At 44.4% G+C, this 21558-nt stretch overlaps 1 long non-coding RNA gene across 1 annotated transcript in view; it reads right to left on the reverse strand.

Moving 5' to 3' along the window:
* Window positions 1-1143: 1143 nt before the first annotated feature.
* Window positions 1144-21558, reverse strand: part of LOC307176762 — a 30949-nt gene continuing 10534 nt past the window's right edge. Inside the window, exons 2-5 of the long non-coding RNA XR_013824881.1 lie at window positions 16880-17158; window positions 14406-14822; window positions 3759-4225; window positions 1144-2014 (exon numbers count right to left, since the gene is read on the reverse strand). This is a non-coding gene — a long non-coding RNA (uncharacterized lncRNA). The remainder of the gene's footprint in view (window positions 2015-3758; window positions 4226-14405; window positions 14823-16879; window positions 17159-21558) is intronic.

The raw sequence follows: 21558 nt of genomic DNA on the forward strand, positions 1-21558 counted from the left end.
CACCAGGACGTGCTTCCCAATCTTCCCTCTTTATTGCAAGTGTGCCTGTCCTAACAGGCTCATCGCAAATCCAACCCCCTCCATAAAATCCTCAAGCATTCCTGCCCACAAGGATTTCTCTCTCTGAATTTCTCCTGCCCACTTTCTCTCCAGACATAACCTGTGCATTTAAATGTACCCATCCTATCTCTATTATCCATTCACATACGTAGATATACACGTATGGATAGCGTATATCTACGTATATACATCCATATACATATATAAATGTATATATATTTTCCTTATGTAATTGTAAAGGGAAGATCAAATCGGACTCCATATTGGATCTATTTCTTTTAGCTTAACCTTTGTATTCTACTGCTTTTGCTTGCAGTTAAGAATGTTGCCTAGAGCCTGAAATATACAGGATAGCCCAATTCTCAAGGCTCTGACCTTTAAGGGTATAACACTTTTCCATTCATATAGAGATACAAAGTTACAGAGCAGAGAACAAGATTTGTCTTGTTGGAGGTTTACAGGAACATCGTGACCTGTCCTACATGGACTGCTCAAGAACAAAGGATTGTGACACCAAGAAGTTTGCAACAATCAACCACTCGCCTCCACATTCTGGGAGAAAAGAAGCCTGAATTCTGACTTAGGGAAGATGGTTCTCTAAGACATTAGTTAGCTGTCTTCTCAGACTCCCAATAAAGTCATTATTCCCTGGCCCATAACCTCATTGCCAGATTTATTGGCCTGTCTCACGGCCAGCATAAGGAGCTTGGACTCAGTAACATAATTGCTATTATATATAAATATTGTTATGTAACTTGTTTTTATTTTCCTTTTTTTTTTTTCTTCTTTTTTTTCTGGCCGCACCCACAGCATGCAGGATCTTAGTTCCCTGACCGGGGATCGAACCCGTGCCCCTTGCACTGCAAGCTCAGAGTTTTAACCACTGGGCCTCCAGGGAAGTCCGTGACTTGTTTTCTTAATACGCTACCAATATATGTTGAAGATCAGTCTCTATGACACCTGTGGGATAATGAGTGACTATTTCTTTTTTATATGTCTTTATTTTTCAATTTTTCTACATTTATCATGTGTAAACTTGGTAATGAATGAAAAAATGTTATTTTCAGACCACAAAAACAAGCAAAGAGAAGATTTTGACATAAGGGATCATGATCTCAACTTTCTAGCAGGGGAAAAAAGAGAATTTCTATCATGATAAAAATGGATAAATGGAGAGCACAAAAGTGTATCACCTTCGTAATCCAAAGATTTTTGTAAAGGACCTTAGGGTAGCTTTTCCATGACAATATTCACATTTTTGCTCAATGTACATTCAAGTACCTACTAGGCTCAAGGATTGCGCGGTCCCAGTGCAGAAATGAATCAGCCCCAATCCCTGCTCCAGGGGGACGGTTTACAGAAGTTTGCAGTAGTAATCCCACACATATTTGTGTTTCTTTCATGGGAGCTCTCATTGCAAAGAAATTATATCTTTTGAAATAAGGTCATTTGACAACAAGGGCTAACCTACCAACTAGTCTTACAGGTGAGTCTATAATTAAGCAACATCTAGAGTTAATTGCTTGATTTTAATATCTAAATATTGATACCTTAGGCTTAAAGTGCTTTTGACTTTTTAAAGCATCTTTATAACTATTACCTCATGTTACATTCACAGCAACCCTTGCAGTAGGTAAGGTATCAGCCTTCTGTAAATAGGAAAACAGACAAGAGGTGGTCCCAGGACTTGCCTTAACTCACAGAGTAGCAAGACAACAGCGGAAATCTCCCGGCTTCTAATCTGTAGTCTTTCCCTTGAACCAAGCCAAGGAATGAAACCTTGTGTTGACAAGAAAAATTCAGTCCTGGTCCCAGAACAAATTTTAACATTAGAGCTAAGTTATAAATAAGTCGCATGGTGAGGGCTTGGTACACAGCAGTCTCTGTTTTATGGCCAAGATCACGTGGCATGCTGAATGTTCTGGCCTGCCTTTCCCATGACGATCCTGGGTAACTATGAACCAGAAAAGAGATTTGTTCAAGCATATTCTATTTGACAAGTGCAAATAAATTTATTCAATTACCTATATTCTAAAAACTATCCCAGTAGCACCACCATCGTATAAATAAAAGCAGCCAAGTTGGAAACAAACCTGTAAGTTCAGGAACATGAAACGCTTCAAAAAATACTGATTTTAATATCTGATCAAATGCTGAGAGTGAGTGGGAGTAGGGCACACACACACACACACACACACACACACACACACACACACACACACACAGACCATCTGTTACTTATTTAAGCCATTCTTAGACAAGAATATATTACTTTTCAGGGGGAAAAATGTTGTTCTTTCCAGAGGAATAGGAATGTGATATAAACAATGAGATGAGATAAAGCTGTTTATATCAAAGGATGAATCAGTTTATAACACTGAAAAATAGTACACATTTCCTGTTATTGCTGCTATAAGTAAAACAGTATTTGAAAGACAAATTACCATGTTACTATTCTTGAAAACCCCAGGCTCTTCTGTAAGTAATGACATCTTGGTAGACATGAGACTAACCAAGGGCAGACATATCTCCATCTACATAATTTAAGGGAGAAAAGTCAATCATCTCTCCCTCAAAGAGAGAATACTTTTTTCCTTTAAAACTTAAGGAATCTAGAAAAGCTTACATTTAAGACAAACAAAAACCACAAACAGGGAAGGGAGATACAAGCAGCAAATGTGCTCACAGTGGGACTGGATGCACGGCCACGCCACGAACAGCAGGCAGGAGGACAGAGCAGGTCCTCAGGTCGGAAGTGTCTGCAGCAGTTCACCAGCCTCCACGACCACAGCTTCAACAAGACTCGCAACCACAAAGACTGACATCCTCACCTGTGCGTCCTCACCTGTGCATCCTCACCTTTGCACCCTTACGTGTGTCATCCTCATCTGTGCCTCCTCACCTGTGCATCCTTACCTGTGTCATCCTCACCTGTGCATCCTCACCTTTGCGTCCTTACCTGTGTCACCCTCACCTGTGCATCCTCACCTGTCCATCCTTACCTGTGGCACCCTCACCGGTGCCTCACCTGTGGCACCCTCACCTGTCCATCCTTACCTGTGTCATCCTCACCTGTCCATCCTCACCTGTGGCACCCTCGCCTGTCCATCCTCAACTGTGCATCCTCACCTGTGGCAGCTGACAGATCACTTTCCAGAGCACACTGACACACATGCGGTCGGCTCCAGCACTCAGACCTGGGTGCCCACAGAAACCACCTGGGTCTTGGCATGGACAGATGCTGGTTTCAGCAAGAGCTCAAGAACAGGCCCCACCCCAGTCCCACTCCCACCCTGCCCCCTCTTATTTGGAAGCTCACCTCACCTCACCTCTTAGCAACTCCCTGATTTCCCAAAGGAGAGAAACAATTGCAGCAACAAGCCTGGGATATCCGCTGCTCCCTAAAGTCCGGGGAGAAGCTGGCTCTGTGGACTCCTCCTTTCTTGCTGCCGATTGGGGGAGCAACAGTGTCTCAAAATTAAAATGATCATCTAGCAGCCAAAGCCATTTTGATTGACAGACAGCCTAACAGAGAAGCTACATGGTACCAACCGTCCAGATTGCCCTAAGCTAAGGGGCTTCCCAGAGCACAGGGCTCATTCCCCAGGAATGTCCTGGCAAACATGGACTGTCGGTCTCCCCATCAGCATCATCTCTGGGATGTATCAAGGCCCTAAATCGGCTCACAGGGGCCTCACCTCCGGGAGTCCTTCCTGGCAGATCCGTGATGGCCTTTCTGCTGTGAGGGAAGAGAGACTGCTCCAGAAGCCCTGGGGGACTTCTGAGTGTCTGTATGTTTCTGACTCCCCAAGGGACCGTGCAGTTACCAGGGTCTGACATGGCTTTTGTTGGAAAGTAGTCCGTCTCTCCTATGTAATCCATAGTGGTTTGGATGATCACAGCTGCTCGGGCAAATCCTTCAAGAAGAAACGTCCATGCGCTTGGCCTGGAGATGAAGGAACAGGTCTAGAGCAGGGTCTTCCAATTTTGCCCCAGGGGACATATCTGGAGACAACACTTTCAGTTTTCACAGTGGGAGAGAGGGTGCTCGCAGCCTCTCCTTGGTGGAGGCCAGGGTTGCTGTTATCCATCCTCCACTCCAGCCTGGATCCCAGCAGGGGAGATACCTCTGACCACCTTTCCCAGGCATCCTCCGCCCGTCACCCTGCAGACAAACCAGACAGGAGAGAGGAGGCGTGTGGTCACCCTTCCTGCACTATGTCCAATCCATTTCACTCTGAAAAATGTGTTCTGTAACGTTAAAAGAAAGCCCAAATTATTTCTATTGAAATTCTTCAAAACTGGGATCACTAATCAGTTTACACATCTAATCAGTAGTAAGTTCAAACTTTTAAATTAGTTTGCCCCATTTTGTAACCCGCCTAAAAAATATCCAAAGTGTAGAATGAGCACATTTCCTACTTAGAAAACTAGAGGATCTGTCCACACCCTGGTTGCCCTTGCTCAGCTCCTGAGCCGGGACTGGATCCGGCCGGATGCTGCCTACGCTGCCCGCAGGGTCCCCAGGCTCCCAGCTTGACTCATAGCAGTGAAGCACCTCAGTCCTCAGGGCCCTTCCCCCCGGGTGGTTCAGGAACATGACCTATAAGACAATCGTGTGAGCATCAGGGCTGGGCTGCAAAGGGGCCAGCTCATTCCCCATAGTTCTCTCTTGTTTGGCGGAAGATGTGTAACTTAGCAATGACTCTCTCAAGACAAGGGCCCACCTCTATTTCTCAGAGAGAGGCTTTCTCTGTAGAAGAGGATTGTGTCTATGTGTGCGAGGGTGTATATGTGTGTGAATGTGTGTATGTCTGTATGTTTCTGAGTGTGTGCATGTGGGTGTTTGTTTCCGAGTGTGTGTGTGTACCTGTGTGTGTGTCCATGTTTCTGAATGTGTGTTTGTGTATGTATGCGTGTGAATGTGTGAGTGTGTATGTGTGTGTATATGAGTGTCTGTATGTTTCTGAGTGTGTGTGTGTGTATGTCTGTGAATATGTGTATGTGCGTCTGTATGTGTGTGAATGTGTGTGATTTTGAATTTACATGTGTCTGTGTGTGTACATGTGAGCGTGTGTGTGAGTGTATGTTTCTGAGTGTGTGTGTGTGTGTATATGTAAGGAAGGGTGCTTTCTTTGTTCCCGTGGGCCCAGGTGAGAGGCCCCTGTGGTAACAGCACCTGGGCCACCGTCTGTCTACAGCCCTTGCTCCTGAGTCAGGCCCTGTGGTCACGAATTCTTTCTTCAGAAATTACTCATAAAAGCAGGCACGCATGACTAACGAGGAGATGAAGCGGAGGATGTATCTCATCTGCTGGCATGTCAGCTCAGCGCTAAACAGGGAGATCCTGCCACCAATTCCCAGGGTAGGAAAAGGCAAGGCATTTGGAGAAGTCATCATTTTCATGTGGGTGGCTCTGTGCCGTCTCTAAAACCACCACCTCCCAACCCTTTACCGGCTCCCCAAGGCTTGTTTGGCTAAACTCTCAGACTAAAAAAGACAGAAACGCTTCTGTGTTCTTCCTGCCCTCAGAGAGTCTGCAACACCAAAGTCCCACATTGGTTAAAGGCCTCTCCCCATCCCCTTAAGTGCAACTGTGAAAGTTATTTCTAAATGTGTTATGCAAGGGATGGGGTCATTTAGTTGTAATTTATCAAACCAGCCAGTCAAAATATGCGTTCATTCATTCAGTCATCAGTCGATCATTCAGAGCTCAGGTATATAAGTGACTGTCTCTGGATTTTGGAGTCAGAAGGACCACAGTCAGAATCTTAGCTCCACCACTTCCCAGTTTAATATTCCGATCCTGAAAGAGCTATTTAACAATCTGGGCCTCAGGATCATCACTTGTAAAACTCAGGAAAGAACACCAACCTCACAGGTTTGTTGTAAAGATTAAATAACGTAACGCATGCCAATGCCCGGCACAAAACAGCCACTCAGCGGAAATCACTGCCTTGACCCAGAATTCCAAGGTAACGGCATGTCAGCCATTTGCATCAGAGAAAGGTCCAGACTATCAATTGCGCATAATGTTGACATCTGATGTGCAGAATCCACGTTCCTCTCGCAGGCAGCTCTCCCCTAATCTCTGCTTCACATCCAGCTTCTTGGTGTTTTCCTCAGCCCTCTGACCTCAGGGCTGTTTCTGGTTTCCCACCTCGTCTCCGGCTGACTCACCATTTCCAGCCGAACATGCTCATCTGTGCTTCTCACCCTGAGTGGAGGCGCTGGCCAAGACGGGACCACCCTTCCATCCTCAGCTCACCCAGTCACGTGGGTACAAACTCAGAGGGAAAGGAGTCGCTCCAGGCTGCAAAGGTCCTGGGCACCAGCTGGACCGGGCAGTACGGGGTCCACAGGGGCTTTTCGCTCTGTAGAATTTGAGAAGGAATTTAAACGATCCTTTACTTGCAACTTTCTCATTTTCAGGCAGGAAGGAGGTCCAGAGAAGTGAGGGTCCCACGGTTAGTTAAATGGCTAGATTTCCCCTCCGTCTGTTAGACGCAAATCGTCTCTTGATGCACCCTGAACCATACCTACACCTCAAAACATCAGGCGCTTGTAGAAGCAATATCACATACACTCCGTGACAGCAACTTCAGGATTTCCTGACAATACGCAACAGGCCCCAGATGATCACTAAACCGCATTTTACATTTTGACAACTGACACAATTTGGGAGCCAAGCACAACGTTAGGAATTGGATTCTGGTTAGCGCACGCCCGAGGTGACACACCACTCCACACTGCCCCAGGGACGCCTGAAGTGTGTCTGCCGCAGGCGGTCTCCACGTTCAGGGACAGAACGAAGACGCTTCCAAGAGTTTGCTTCACATCTGTCTACACCCTGAAATCCAGTAGCTTCTTTTAGTAAAATAAGACATGGATAAATTAGGAGTTTGGGATTAACATACACACACTACTATATATAAAATAGGTAAACAACAAGGACCTACTGTATAGCACAGGGAACTCTACTCAGTATCTTGTAATGACCTATAATGGAATAACCTGTACCTATACATACGTAACTGAATCATTTTGCTGCACACTTGAAACTAACACAACATTGTAAATGAACTGTACTTCAGTAAAAAACTTTTAGAAAGAAAATAATACATGGATACAGTTAAAAATAGAACAAGATCATAGTGTATTAGTCAGGGTTCTCCTGAAAAATGGAACTATTAGGACATGTAGCTATATAGAGAGAGAGAGCTATTTTAAAGAACTGCCTCATGTGATATGGGGGCTGGTAAGACTACGATCTGTAGGGCAGGATCGAATTGCAGGCGGGATTCCTATTCCACAGTCTTGAGGCAAAATTCCTTCTTCTCTGGGAAACCTCATTGTTGACTCTTGAGACCTTCAATTGATTAGGTAAGGGTCAGAGTAAGGGGGTAACTTGCTTAACTGAAAGTCAACAGATGGTAAAATTAAAAAAAATTTTTTTTAATTGAAGTATAGTTAAATTGCAATGTTGTGTTCGTTTCAAGTGTACAGCAAAGTGACTCACATATATATACATTTTTTTTCAGAATCTTTTCCATTATAGGTTATTACAAGATATTGAGTATAGTTCCCTGTACTAGACAATAGGTCCTTGTTGGTTATCTCTTTTATATATAGCAGTGTGTATGTGGTAATTCCAAACTCCTAATTTATCTTTCCCACTGCCCCCCACCATCTCCTTTGGTAACCGTAAGTTTGCTTTCTATGTCTATGAATTGGTTTCTATTTTGTAAATAAGTTCATCTGTAATGCATTGTAAATGTGAATCACATCTGAAAAATACCCTCACAGCAACTTCTATCTACCTATCTATCTATCTATCTATATACAAATATATATATATATATATATATATATATATATATATACAGTAGCCAGTCATTGTTGACCAAACAACTGGGCACCACAATCTAGCCAAGTTGACACAGGGAGACAATGAAAGAGGAGTCCATCCACCCCAGACCCTTTCTTCCTTTCTCCAGAGATCAGCCCTTTAAATGACCAACCTCATCCTTTCAGAGACAGACATTGGTCCTCAGACCAAAAGGTCTAAGTTTGTAAGAAATCACTGGGGGGGCCTCCCTGGTGGCGCAGTGGTTGAGAGCCAGCCTGCCGATGCAGGGGACACGGGTTCGTGCCCTGGTCCGGGAAGATCCCACATGCTGCGGAGCGGCTGGGCCCGTGAGCCATGGCCACTGAGCCTGCGCGTCCGGGGCCTGTGCTCTGCAACGAGAGAGGCCACAACAGTGAGAGGCCCGCGTACGGCAAAAAAAAAAAAAAAAAAAAAAAAAAAAAAAAAAAAAAAAAAAAATCACTGGGCTTTCTTGATTCTTGACATTTATCTGTTCTTTGCTCTATGCCAGTCCCGGTGATGACAAGAAATTTTCAGTCTGCTGACAGAAACACAAAACCATTTGAGTCATCTTTACTAAGGAATTAGAGGCAGAAACGACTCCAGAACAAGTTTCGAAGTCATCTTTGGCACCAAATATTATTTAAAGCACTAGTATTCTCGAGCCCCTGAGTGACACCAGAGGGAGCTAATCCGGGCCTTGCTTTATTCACGTCCCTGTATAGGCAGTGGTCTTATTTTAAATTATTGATTATTTTGTGTTCCCAATTAAGCTGTAATGTGACAAGCCAGCTATTTTACAAGGCAATAAAAAAAAATAATCATGCTCCCTGGTGAGTAAAGCACAAGGCCAGAAGGTGAGCTGTTAATATTGGTGAGAGAACCATATTACTGCCTTGAAAAATAGTGTGTACGTCTTGTTATCGCTGCTACAAGTGAAAACAGCTATAGAAAAGAACAAGATAAACTGGTTACCAGCCTCCTTGAAAGCACCTATTTTTGGAATAATGACAAAACTGTCTGTGTTTGCATAAAGAGCAAAAGTGATTGATAGATGGTGTAGAAGGAACCAAGTCCTAGACCTGAATTAGGGCCTCGGGATAAAGGGAGGCGCTGAAAGGCAGAGCAGAGAAGACGCTCCCTGGGTGTGTGAAGGGCAGAAAAATATAATGGTCCATTAACCTGACTTGAGGGTCCCATCTTCTTCACATGAAGAATAAAATAGATCTCTTCAAATTAGCCCAGCTATGGAAAACGCAAATGGTACGATGAACTCTGCCTTGTCATTACTGTGGCTCCTGGGAAGCCAAGGTGGCTACATATGGCCACCAGACGGCAGCTGGTCTTCCAAACAAAAACAAAATACACCCAAAGCTCTGCCCCTCGAGGGAAGCCAGAAGAACTTGCCTGCTGAGAGAGGCTCCATGCAGTTCAGCTGGAAGTAGCTGGTGACAAGCGAGCCCAGGCAGGAGAGGAGAAGAACCGGCGGAATGAGTTACAAGGCATTTTCCTCTCCCTGGGGAAGGGGAGGGGGGTGGTACAGAGCCCTTTGTGTGCTGTGGGTTTGTGTGTCTGGGGAAGTTGCGGGAAGCAGGCGGGAAGGGGGTGGAGAGGAAACCAATGTGGTTTTCATTGATTGAGCCGTGACCATAACAGAAGAAAGTACCCTTCTCCCGTTCGAATGCAGTCTCTCTGAGAAGGGACTACCTGCTCCGTCTTGTGTTATTCACTCTATGCTCCCACTGTCAAGAGCAGGGCCCGGCCACAGAAGACACTCCATGCCATTTGTCACATGCAAGGAGGGTTAAGTGCCAGGTTGAATCTAAGAGACTTGTACTTTCAGCCTCAAAAGATATGAGTCCTAGTTCCCTAGTCTGTGAAGAAATTTGGTCTCTTAAAAAGTGATCCCCGGGCTTCCCTGGTGGCTAGTGGTTGAGAGTCCGCCTGCTGATGCAGGGGACACGGGTTCATGCCCTGGTCCGGGAAGATCCCACATGCCACAGAGCGGCTGGGCCCGTGAGCCATGGCCGCTAAGCCTGCGTGTCCGGAGCCTGTGCTCCGCAACGGGAGAGGCCACAACAGTGAGAGGCCCGCGTACCGCAAAAAAAAAAAAAAAAAAAAGTGATCCCTAAAGACCTTTCCCTGGTAGGGGGGGTGGGTGATGGGGAGGGATGGATGGAGAATTTGAGATTAGCGGATGCAAACTATTACATATAGGATGGATAAACAAAAAAGTCCTATTGTCTAGCACAGGGAACTACATTTAATACCCTGTTATAGACCATAATGGAAAAGAATATGAAGAAAAATGAATATGAAAAAGAATATATATGTATAACTGAGTCCCTTAGCTGCACATCAGAAATTAACAGAGCACTGTAAATCAACTATACTTCAATAATATTTTTTTTAAAAGAGAGAGGAAAAAAAAACTTTTCCTAATACATAGAAGAGAAACATATTGACATGTCCTCCTAACTTTCTGCTGGAACCTCTCACGGGTGTCCTATTTAATTTCTTCTCAAGTAGCCTCATCTTTTGTTTACTCCTTCCATGCTTTTAGCCTTCCTTGTTTCAAAAGTTAGCTCATGTTATTTTTTAAATCTTTGTTCACACATCCTCAACTAGGGTATGATCTGCCTCTGGTCAGTGATGTTTGTAGACCCTGCCCCACCCACTAAATCCTTGCCTGTATCAGGGCTCCAATAAACAGGGTTGGGTCACAAGGAAGAATTACCAGCTAATAAAACCGATGGGTTACGTGGACTCTGTCAGTTTGCAAGAGAGAGGGCTGTGCTCAGGATACCTGGGGTGGGGAGGTATATTACTGCAAACATAGAGTGTCAGTTAAAACTAAATACCACAGATGGGACAGTTTAAACAACAAACATTTATTTCTCACAGTTCTGGAGGCTGGAAGTCCAAGGTCAAGGTACCAGCAGATTCAGTGTCTGGTGAATTCACTTCCTGGTTTGCAGATGGCCATCTTCTTGCTGTGTCCTCACATGGCAGAGAGAAAGACCCTGTGTCTCTTCTTTCTGTGAAGGTACTAATTCCATCACAAGGTCCTCACTCTCATGAATTAATCTCACCCTAACTACCTCCCCAAGACCCCACTTTCAAACACCATTGCATAGAGGATTAGGGCTTCAACATGTGAATTTGGGGGGGACACGAACATTCAGTTCAGAGCAGATAGGCAGTCCTCCAGGATGGCCACCATCGATTCTTTAACATGCAGAGGTAGGACCTTTTTCCTCTCCCCTTGAATTTCGACTGGCCCTGTATCTTGCTTTGAGCAACGAAATGTGGAAGGAGTGAAGCTATGTCTCTTCCAAGCTCTTAAGCCTTCTCTGTCCTCCTTCTTAGAAGCCAATCACCTTTCAAAAGGTCTGACCACCCCCAAGCTGGCAAGCAGTGAGAAGCCTGACCAGACGACATGGGAGAGAGAGGGGGTGTCGAGGGGCAGACTTGTGAGCAAAGCGCTATTGGCCCTCCCAGTTCACTCCCGGTGAACACAGGGATGACAAGCCCAGCTGGCCTCAGGTGGGGCAGCACCTCTGAGTTCCTCACCCATAGAATCCTGAGAAGTCATGCTGCTTCAAACCACTAAGTTTTGAGATAGATTCGTAGGCAACAGTAGATCATCAAAACACACAGCAAGGTTAAAAAATGTTTAACCAGTAACCAGGACTCATGGACTCGTGGACCCTGCAGTTCTCTGTGTGTTTCTTCGTCTTGTAAAACTCCCAGGTCCCTCTCAGTGGGTCTCCATCGCAGTCCCTAAGAAAGGGTCAGGTTGTCCAGTCACCCCGTGTGTCTGAGTTCTAAAGCCAGGCTGCCTTGTAGGGCACTGCTCAGCTTAGGGATGGCTGTCACCTGAGGATAAGGTGGTGGGACACACAGTCACCATGCTTGGGAAGCAACTCCTGAGACTTTAACGGACCCCAGGAGCTGGAAGTGTTATTCCCTTAGTCTCCTCAGGCTGAAAGTGGTACAGAGGCCTGGGCCACAGCCAGAAATGGGTCACGGCCTCCACCTGCTCCTATATTCACCTGGATTCCCCATGATTTGAAGGGCCTTCTACATGGGACCAAAGACACAATCAGGAGTGAAGCGGAACAAAATTCTTGTCTCCAAAACACGGAACAGTCGCCTTTCTTGTACTAAGAGATGTTCGGCTTCTTCACAGCTGGAGGTGGGGCTGTCATCCTGGAGCGTCTTCTTCAGTTTTCACTAAAGTCCTGGGTTCCTTTTGTGAGTTTGGACATGGACGTGACTATTTTCCTGTCACTGGGAAAACAAATTAAGTCTAAGAGAATTGCTTGGAATTGCTAAGACTCTCTCTACCAACCCAGTGCAAATAAGCAGCATGGGATAGATGATGCCTTGTGTTTGAGGCTCCATCTGTGAGGCGTCCTTGGAAGGTTTTTGACTTGGGATTTCTCCTTGGACTAGGTCATGCCTCCTGGATGACTCCTGTGGTCCTTCTCACATCCAATGTGCCTCTTGTCATTTTAAAAAGAGATACAACCCGCCCCCAGACAAAGGCCATCGTTTCCTAAAGGCACACCTGGAGAATGAAATGTTATTCAAGGGATGGAACACTGATTTTAGATTATTAATCCACTGCAGGTCCTGTCCTTTCTGGTAGGCACTCTCCGGCCAAAAAGCCAGTTGTCAGTACTAAAAATTGAATATTCACGCAGAAACCACTACTGATTCATCACAGGCAGCACCCGTCTCCCCATCACTTCATGAAGTTCAGTCTTTCTGGTTAAAGGAACCAGAAAGACTGGGGATTTCACAGACTTCCCCGGGGAATAAAAGAGAAGAAATTCACTCCCACTCCCAGAAAATGTGAATCCTCCCAGATGGAACTAATTGTGCAAAGCTACATAAAAGCAAAAAATACTTGGGGTGAAGTCGATTTAATGTTTACCAAATGCATTTATTAAACAGACTTTCTCTTACTGAAAATTTCCATCGTGGGCCTGGAAAAAGATCAAGCGCAGTTCTCATTAAAAAGCCTATTTTATGCAAACTTCCACGTCAGTCCGCCAAAAACAGTTATAAAGCATTCGCAGAGGGAGGGGCAGCCCTCGCCCTGGTCAAACCCGTGAACTTGGCCAACTCTAACTCTGACACCTCCAAGCTCCCTTTCTCACCCCATTTCTTCCCTCCCAGGGGGCCTTCACTATTTTATTCATGATGGGGTCATCCCTGGGCCTGCCTCCTACAACTCTATCCAACCCGGATGGTGCAGCAGACACTGACCACGGAGAGTGAATGCAAGCTAAGGACTTTTTTTTCCCTCCAGTTAAAGGGAAGGCAACGGGGTGGAGGTGGAGTTTCCCAACATCACATCAAGGAAGAGGATGCCAAGTCTTCTCACGTGGATGCCTGACTGTGGGCAGAGCCACACACACACATGATGAAGGAAGAGTAATTGTGATCAATGTTACACCAAAAAGCACAAGGTAAATGCATGAAACAGGGAACTTGAGACTAGTAGGTGGAGACTGTGGCAGTGGTGGAGAGCTGGGGTGCACGGGAAGGTTTCCTTGAGTGGGGGATGGAGCTCTCCAGGTAAGAAGCTCTCCAGGTAAGTGGAGGGGTGGGTATAAGGTGTGGGAAGGTCTGCAGTGAAAAGGAGCCAGCTTGTTCAGGAAACTAAAACAGCAAGATGACATGATGGCAGATCAGGCTGGGGGAAGGGCGGACCAGGCCAGGTCCTGAGGCTGCGCCCAGACAACCGCACACAGGCAGGAAGGAGGGCTGCTTGTACAGGGTCCCAGAGAAGAGGCACAAAGCACACGGCTGGCAGAACTTCTGAAGTGCACGTTCACAGAGCTGGGACCGTCCACTGGCCCCGGCAGCAGAACAACAAGAATAGTGTTGGTGGGTGACAGAACTTCTGGTTTTCCCAGAGTAGTCCTGGTTTCTACTTCTCGTCATTCCCCTTTCACTATGGAAAAGTGCTCGTTTGCCGCTCGGACGGTTCACAATAACAACAATAATAAAGCTTATAGGTGCACATAAGAGAAGAACAAAAAAGCAAATGGGCAGCACATTCTAAGTAAGCGAATCTGGAAAGGTGCGGGAGAGGCACAAATGAGCTTGGGATTAACAGATACGCACTACTAGATATAAAACAGATATAACCACAGGAACCCACTGTACAGCACAGGGAACCCCACTCAATATTCCGTAATAACCTACATGGGAAAAGAATCTGAAAAAGAATGGATATACGCATGTATCCCTGAATCACTTTGCTGTACACCTGAAACAAACACAACATTGCAAATCAACTATACACTAATACTATACTCTATAGAGTATAACTATAATATAAAATAAAAACTAAATTAAAAATAAATAAAACAACAACACAAAAAGGAAGTGAACCTGGGTTTATTCATTTCCTATTGTTGCTGTAACCAATTACCACAAACAGTGGTTTCAAGCAACTCACATTTATTCCCTTCAGGTTCTGGAAGCCAGAAGTCTGACGTTGGTTTCCGTGGGCTGAAGTCGAGCGGTCGGGGTCGGCAGGGCTGGGCCCACTGGGGGCTGTGAGCGGAGAGCCATTCCTGTGTCTTTTCAGCTTCCAGCGGCTGCTGCTTCGCTTGGGTTGTGACCCCTTTCTCCATCTTCAAAGGGCATCACTTCCACCTCGACCTGTGTTGTCACGTCATTTCCACTTCTGTGGTCAAATCCACTGCTGCCTCCCTCTTACAAGGACACTTGTGATGACATTTAGGGCCAACCTGGGTAGTCCAGGATAACCACCTCTGCAAGGTCCCTTTTTGCCGTATGAGATGACACAGGCTCCAGGGATTAAAGCCTGCATATCTGGAGGCGGGCGCGGCAATCATTCATCCTACCCCTCCTAAGTACAGAGAAAACAGGAGCTCTTTATAACTTTTTCTTTTTGGTAAATTTTCTATGTGTTTGAAATTATCTTAAAATGAAATGTTTTTAAAAGCTGAACACGTTTAGAAGCTAAAGTATATGGTCAGCCTAATAAAGGACATAAACTTCCCTTTATCTGGCCCCTTCAATCCTTCCCCCCTTATTTCATGAAAAATATCTATTAAATCTTACATGTCCCGCAGCATCTTGATTCTAACACCCACAAGCTTAGTTTTACTTTAAAGGCAAATGCTAACACAGCATGAGCCCAACTGCTATCTTTCTAAAAGGCTGAGAAAAACCTTATGAAAAGTTTTCCCAGCCTTGAAATTTATAAATTTAACATTGTCAGAGAAGGCATGCTTCTACAATCTTACAAAAACTCTAATAATTAAAGAGCTAAGAGAGAGTCTCAGGGGCTTTTTTTCTTCCCTGAACATTCTCGCCTGCGCAGTGAACTAACAACCCAACGCAATTATAGATGTCGCTCTGCATCTGCTCTGGGTCTCTGCACAACTGCTCATGCAGGCCTGCAACTGGAACATCCTCAGTGCTCTTAAAATCCTGGACAAATAACTGAGAGATATTAAAATGTAGTGTAGGGTAATAAAGGTATTTTGCAACTTGTTCCTTTATAGTATTTCCATAAGAAAAGGAAGTCTTAAGGATTTTTGCCCCAACTATTTTCATTGAATAAGAACTATTGTTCAGCGTTTTGCTTCTCAGCGTGGGGAGGACGGGGGAGGGGGAGGGCGGAGATTACTGTCCAAAATCCATTTTGCTGAATACACACAGAACCCCCTTTCCTCAGTTCAAAAGTCACTTGCTTTCCTGAATTGCATTCCTTTAGGTTCTACCCTACCAATTTCCCTTTCTATGATCTTCCCCAAAATCAAATGGGAAAACTGACAGTATCAGCATATGTGAATATTTGTCTTCTCTTCTAACTATGCAATAGACGAATGTTTGTGTCCCACCCCCATCACCAAATTCATATGTTGAAACTCTAACTCCCGATGTGATTTTTTATTAGAAAGTGGGGTCTTTGGGGGTGATGAGGTCACGAGGATAGAACACTCATGATGGGATTAGTGCTCTTATAAAAGAGAGCTCCCTCTCCCCTCCCACCAGGTAAGAGCACAGCAAAAACCAGGAATCAGGATCTCTCCAAACACCAAATCTGCCAGCAACTTGATCGTAGATTTCCAGCCTCCAGAACTACGAGAAATAAATTTCTGTCCTTTATAAGTCACCCAGTCTATGGTATTTTGTTATAGCAGCCTGACTGGATTAGGACAAACTATAACAATTTTGTTCCTTTATCTGATGAACGACACCCTAGGGATGGCTACTCAGACTCCAGACATTTTCCAACTGATACTTTAAGAAGAACCTGGTAACTGTAACAACTAGGTTACTATTAATACAAATGCACCGTCAGCAAAAACAGCTAGTACTTTCTTTTTTGCAGACATCACCTTTCAGATCTCTGCCATCTTCTGTTGCACAGAATTAGAGGAGAGGAGGTTCATTTTTTAGTCTTCGGTACACCTTTATCTCACTCTGGATTCAAGGAACTCTTAGGTGACCGGAGTGATTTGAACCTCTTGCCCTCTAACTTCATCTCTTCTCAGATCAGAATCACAACCTATGCAGTCAGCTAGCTGGCTGCCCTGACTCATCCCTCTGGACCTGCAGGACATTTCAGCAAGGTACCTGCAAGCAGGAGGTGGGCTTTGGCATTATCTAATTGGACATAAAGACAAGTTATGACGACATTCTCTTTCACGTCAGTTTCTTTCAAGCCGCACAGAGAGAGGACTTGTGGTACCCCAGACTCTCATCCTTGCCTGTCCTCTCATTTTCAAACTAAAAAACAAACAAACAAAAAAGCTCAAACTTCCTCCTCCTTCCCCTTTCTCCCTCTTCCTTTTTCTTTAGATTGGTTAATGGACAAAAGGACAAATGCAATTTTATAGATGCACATGAATATTAATGAGTTCATAGTTAGTGTGTTATATAACAGTGTCTTACAGAAAACTACTTTCTGTGACGATGCCAGGATTCAACAGAGAGGGGTTCTTGCCAAAGCAAGGCCTGAAGAGGCACTAGTATCTTTAGATTTTTAGCTTTCTGGCCCCAGTGCGAAGGTTAGTGAAGAAAGCCGCGTGCTTTGTTCCTGGAGATCCATTTGTGGGGTTTGTTCCAGCGACAGACATGAAAGATGCTCCACTTGAAGTAAGTCTCTCGAAACGTGAAGGATGGGTGTTGTGCTGTATCACTGGTAAGAGCCGTGAAGAGCAAAGCTTGATGCTGAAATATGGACAAATGTACAATAAACCTCTCAAAACACAGTGAACCTACCACTATTAAACAACTGACTTACAAACTCAGTTTTTAACTCGGCCACCGAGCACAACTTCTTCTTTATACACACGTCTTAACCGTATGAAATTCAAAGCTCGCTTATTCAAATGATACCAAACTTGAGAGCAGGTTGGTGCCTCTTGGGGCTGGGAGGGAAATCGGTTCTATGCCCCTCCCCTTGTTTCCGGTGGTTTTCAGGCAATGTTTGGTGTTCCTTGGCTTGTGGAAGCTTCACCTCCCCTCTATCTTGATGTTCACATGACATTCGCCCTGTGTGCATGTCTGTGTCCAATGCCGCCTTTTTAAAAGGGTACCAGTCATATTGGATTAGGGGCCCACCCTGCTGCAATAGGGCCTGATCTTAACTAATTACATCTGCAAGGACCACATTTCCAAATGAGGTCACACTCTGAAGCCTTCAACATCTGAATTTGGAGGGGACCCAAATTCAACCCACAGCATGCAGCATCCTTTCCTCGCCCTCTGAGACACTTAGGGAAGAAAAGTCAATTTTGCCACCAAGGTTGCTAGAACCTTCCAATCACCCGTTGCTCCCCCACACACTGTGACGGCCTCCACAGGACCTCACTTCCTAAGCAGGACTGCGCCCTGTGCACCCCACTCTGAACAGCCCCCCACGTTAAAACTTGCTTTCCACAGCTGTACTGTCTGGTAACCGATGGGGTTTGTTATTGAGACAGCCTAGGTGGAAAACTTGTTCTCCTCAATTCCCTGCCTCCAAAGAGCCAGCATGTAATTGGTGCAAAGGAAGGGGGAGGGGAGGGAGGGGAGGGGAGGGAGGGGGTGTGTTTTCCCAGTGCCCTGCAAACCATAGGCCAAAGGTCAGCGCCAGCTTTCAGCACTGAGCTCACCTCTACTTTTTCCAACTTGAACGTTGCATCCAGCCCTCCCTTTATCTCTCTTGCCAACTGTACATCCCAATAATTTTTTGAGTTTTCCCCAGTTGCTGAAACATTCCAAACTTTCAATACTCCTTCAGAGCTCACCTGTACTGAGAATTGGTCGATCCTTAAAATTCACCTTGTGAGGCATTCCTGACATCACAAGTTCCTTTTGCCAGGGACCTGGGCAGATGGGCGTTTTTTATTTTCAAATGACTCACTTTAAGAACAGGCTGCGACGCTACATTCAAGAGTCAGCGCCCAGGTAGCTTTAGCACTTACAGGAAGTGTCAACTACTAAATAAAATCACTATGTCTGCTCCCTTATTAGTGTAAAATGTCAGGGTCACCAACTAAATTAGTAAAAATTCCTTTATAATCAACTAAGATCATTCTCAGAACAGGAATACCACTATCAAAAAAGTATCTTAGGGCTTCCCTAGTGGCGCAGTGGTTGAGAGTCCGCCTGCCGATGCAGGGGACACTGGTTCGTGCCCTGGTCCAGGAAGATCCCCCCTGCCACGGAGCGGCTGGGCCCGTAAGCCATGGCCGCTGGGCCTGCGCGTCCGGAGCCTGTGCTCCGCAACGGGAGAGGCCACAACAGTGAGAGGCCCGCGTAAACTTTGGTGGTGGAAGAGGGATGACCAGAAAAATCCTTTTGTGCATTAACCATCGAGAGGTCTGTAAGTTATTAGAAATGAATCCGTTGTATTTCCTGATGTTTAATTTGCCCTTTTAATGTTATTTAACATTCTAAACTAGAATCATCATTATGATTGATGATTATCAATGATGATTAATCATTCTAAACTCATCACATCTTCCTGAAAATATTCTTTTAGAACTTACGCTATTTTTGAAAGATGACACTCAGGACACCACAAATATAAACGTAATAGTAACGCTCACCGCAAGTCTCCAACTGCTCACGCCGAGAGCCCAGTAAATATTTAAGTAATTGTCTAGAATATTTAATCAACCTGATTTCTCTTGCTTTTAGGTCCATCCAGAAAATTCAAAGAGGAATCCCCTCACCACAGACCATCTCGGATTATTCCTGCTCCACTGGAGCCTGGATTTTCTTTCACTGTGCGTCACTCTGAAATCTGCAAGACTCCCAGGGTCAGCCGTTACCCTGATGATTGCTGAGGACCTAAGCCACTGCAGCAACTGGCCCGTTTGCAGGTGGTGTCAGAACAATGGAGAGGGACCATCACTCACTCACCTAAGACCGAGCGTGGGCTGCAGACTCGCCCCCTTGCTTGGCGACGTGGGGCTGCCTTGCCAATCCCACTTAACTACAAACCAAGCTTGCAGAACGGTTCTGGCAACAGGAATCAAAACTCTGCAGCACTTTTTTTTTTTTTTTTTTTGGTAAGCAATTTAGACATTACTATCAACAACTCTCTTCCCTTTTGAAAAACATTTTTAAATGCAGAAAGAGATTCTGAGAATGGCAATGCACTCCCTTTTTAATTTTATAATAAAATGGTGTATTGACATTTATTTTCCTCCAGTAAATACACATATATACACACATGTGAGGAAACTGCATGTCGGTTCACATTCTCTCTGCCGGCACTGTGGAACATCCTTCTCGGCCAAACGTTCACAAACTATAACTGGAGAACCAGTTCCCCTAACACCAGCATTCCTTGTGTGTATAGATGGAATATGTACACAGAGCGAGGGAGAAAATCTATATTCAAATGCATGCACGCACACATACACTTCCTTTGGGGCCTTCAAAATAAAATATGCTTGAAGTAAAGTCACCTTAATAGTAAAAAATCAAATTGAAAAAAGGCCAAGTTAATAGCCTGGCTCATGGCTATCAAAAAACAGTAGTGTGTTTTGAGCAAATGGGCCTTTTTCAGTGACCAGAGATCATTTCTAACAGCTTGTTACCCACCTGAGCATGCAAATTTTAAATACCTTGCTCTGTTATATCCATTCTATTACATCAATTCTTTCAGCAATTTCCTTGTAAAATTAGATTTGTGCTACTGCTCTGCCCCTCAACTCACTGAACCAAGCACTCTGGTAATCTCAATTGCCTTTCATGCCAGATTTAACCCTAGGATACATGCCTTAAATACAGATTAACACCGTGTCTCCGAGAAATTTACATTTAGTAGACCAGCCAAAGTTTCATTAAAATATAAATCAATATACAATCCATGCAAAGAAAACTAGCCAGGTAGAACCTGTGTTCTTCTTTAGAGGAAAATACGTTTCTCCCACTGAGCCCACAGGTAGAGTGGGCTTATATTCAGGACAATGAACCAAATGGATTTTCCTAAAGTCGTGGAAATGAGTACAATGGACTTTTCCAGGCCCACAAATCTCATTTATGTCACTGATTATTCAAAATTAACCTGGGAAATCCAACCTCATTCCAGTGATCTCCAACACTCTGTTTTGGTGGACGGTACGTTAGATTTACTTCAGTGTTTCTTTAAAACCCACAAGAACTGCGGATACAATTTCATCAGGAAAATAATTCCCCTCAGGAGTCTCCCTCAAGGCAAAATGAAAACTTACTCTATATTTCAGGCCAGATGGACAGTCCTGTAATTGCATCGTAGCAGTTAGATGGAACTTTTCATTATTTCCTAGAGCAGAATAAATGCAATTTCAGCACGAGAGGCTCTGTCCCCTCTCCTCCTCTTGTATGACAGAGAGATTCCAGCAAAACCCCAGGACGTAAGAGTGACAATCAACTGGGGACGGGTACAGAAAAGTAACAAAAACTGCCATTTGTACCAGAATAACAACCACACAAAGATGTAATCAATATGTTGAAAAAAAGTGGCTAAAAAAAAGCCTATGATTTTCTTTTTTTTTAAGTCACATTACAAACCCTGTTTTCTACTCTTCTTGCATTGTTGTATCTTTTCTCTATACTCCAAATCATAAAAATCACTCCTCTTTCATTATTTCAGTGCCCCTTGGAGATCTAAGCCTATGAGCTTTCTGTAGCCCATGTTCTTTTTCTTAATACTAAGAAATGTAATTCTTAGACTCAAGACCAGAAACTGGCTTTCCATTTCAGTTGGGCCATCTGAGAAATTTATTCTTATTTTTTCTATAAAATGAATATGTTCCCACTCAGTTGTTTCAGTGGAATATTTAAGAAGTAAACTAGACTCTTTATGGTAAGATGTGTTGGAATAATTATTATGGGTTCAAGTTCTATCTGCAGAATACCTGTTTTCCCTGAGTAAGCCAAGGACACCTTTCCTTTTCCTTTCTCAACCCAAATTGCTAATGAGATGATTTTTTCCACTGAATTGACAGTTCTTTTCATGCATCTGTGTGACAAATATATTGATGGATACAAGATTAATCACTCCCATAATTATAATATTTGTGCCTAGTTGGAAATACCATTTCAGCCACATAGAATATTTTCATGGCTGGATTTATGAAGTAACTATGCAT

Source organism: Stenella coeruleoalba (assembly GCF_951394435.1).
Source record: "Stenella coeruleoalba genome assembly, chromosome: 18".
In the NCBI taxonomy this organism is placed as follows: domain Eukaryota; kingdom Metazoa; phylum Chordata; class Mammalia; order Artiodactyla; family Delphinidae; genus Stenella; species Stenella coeruleoalba.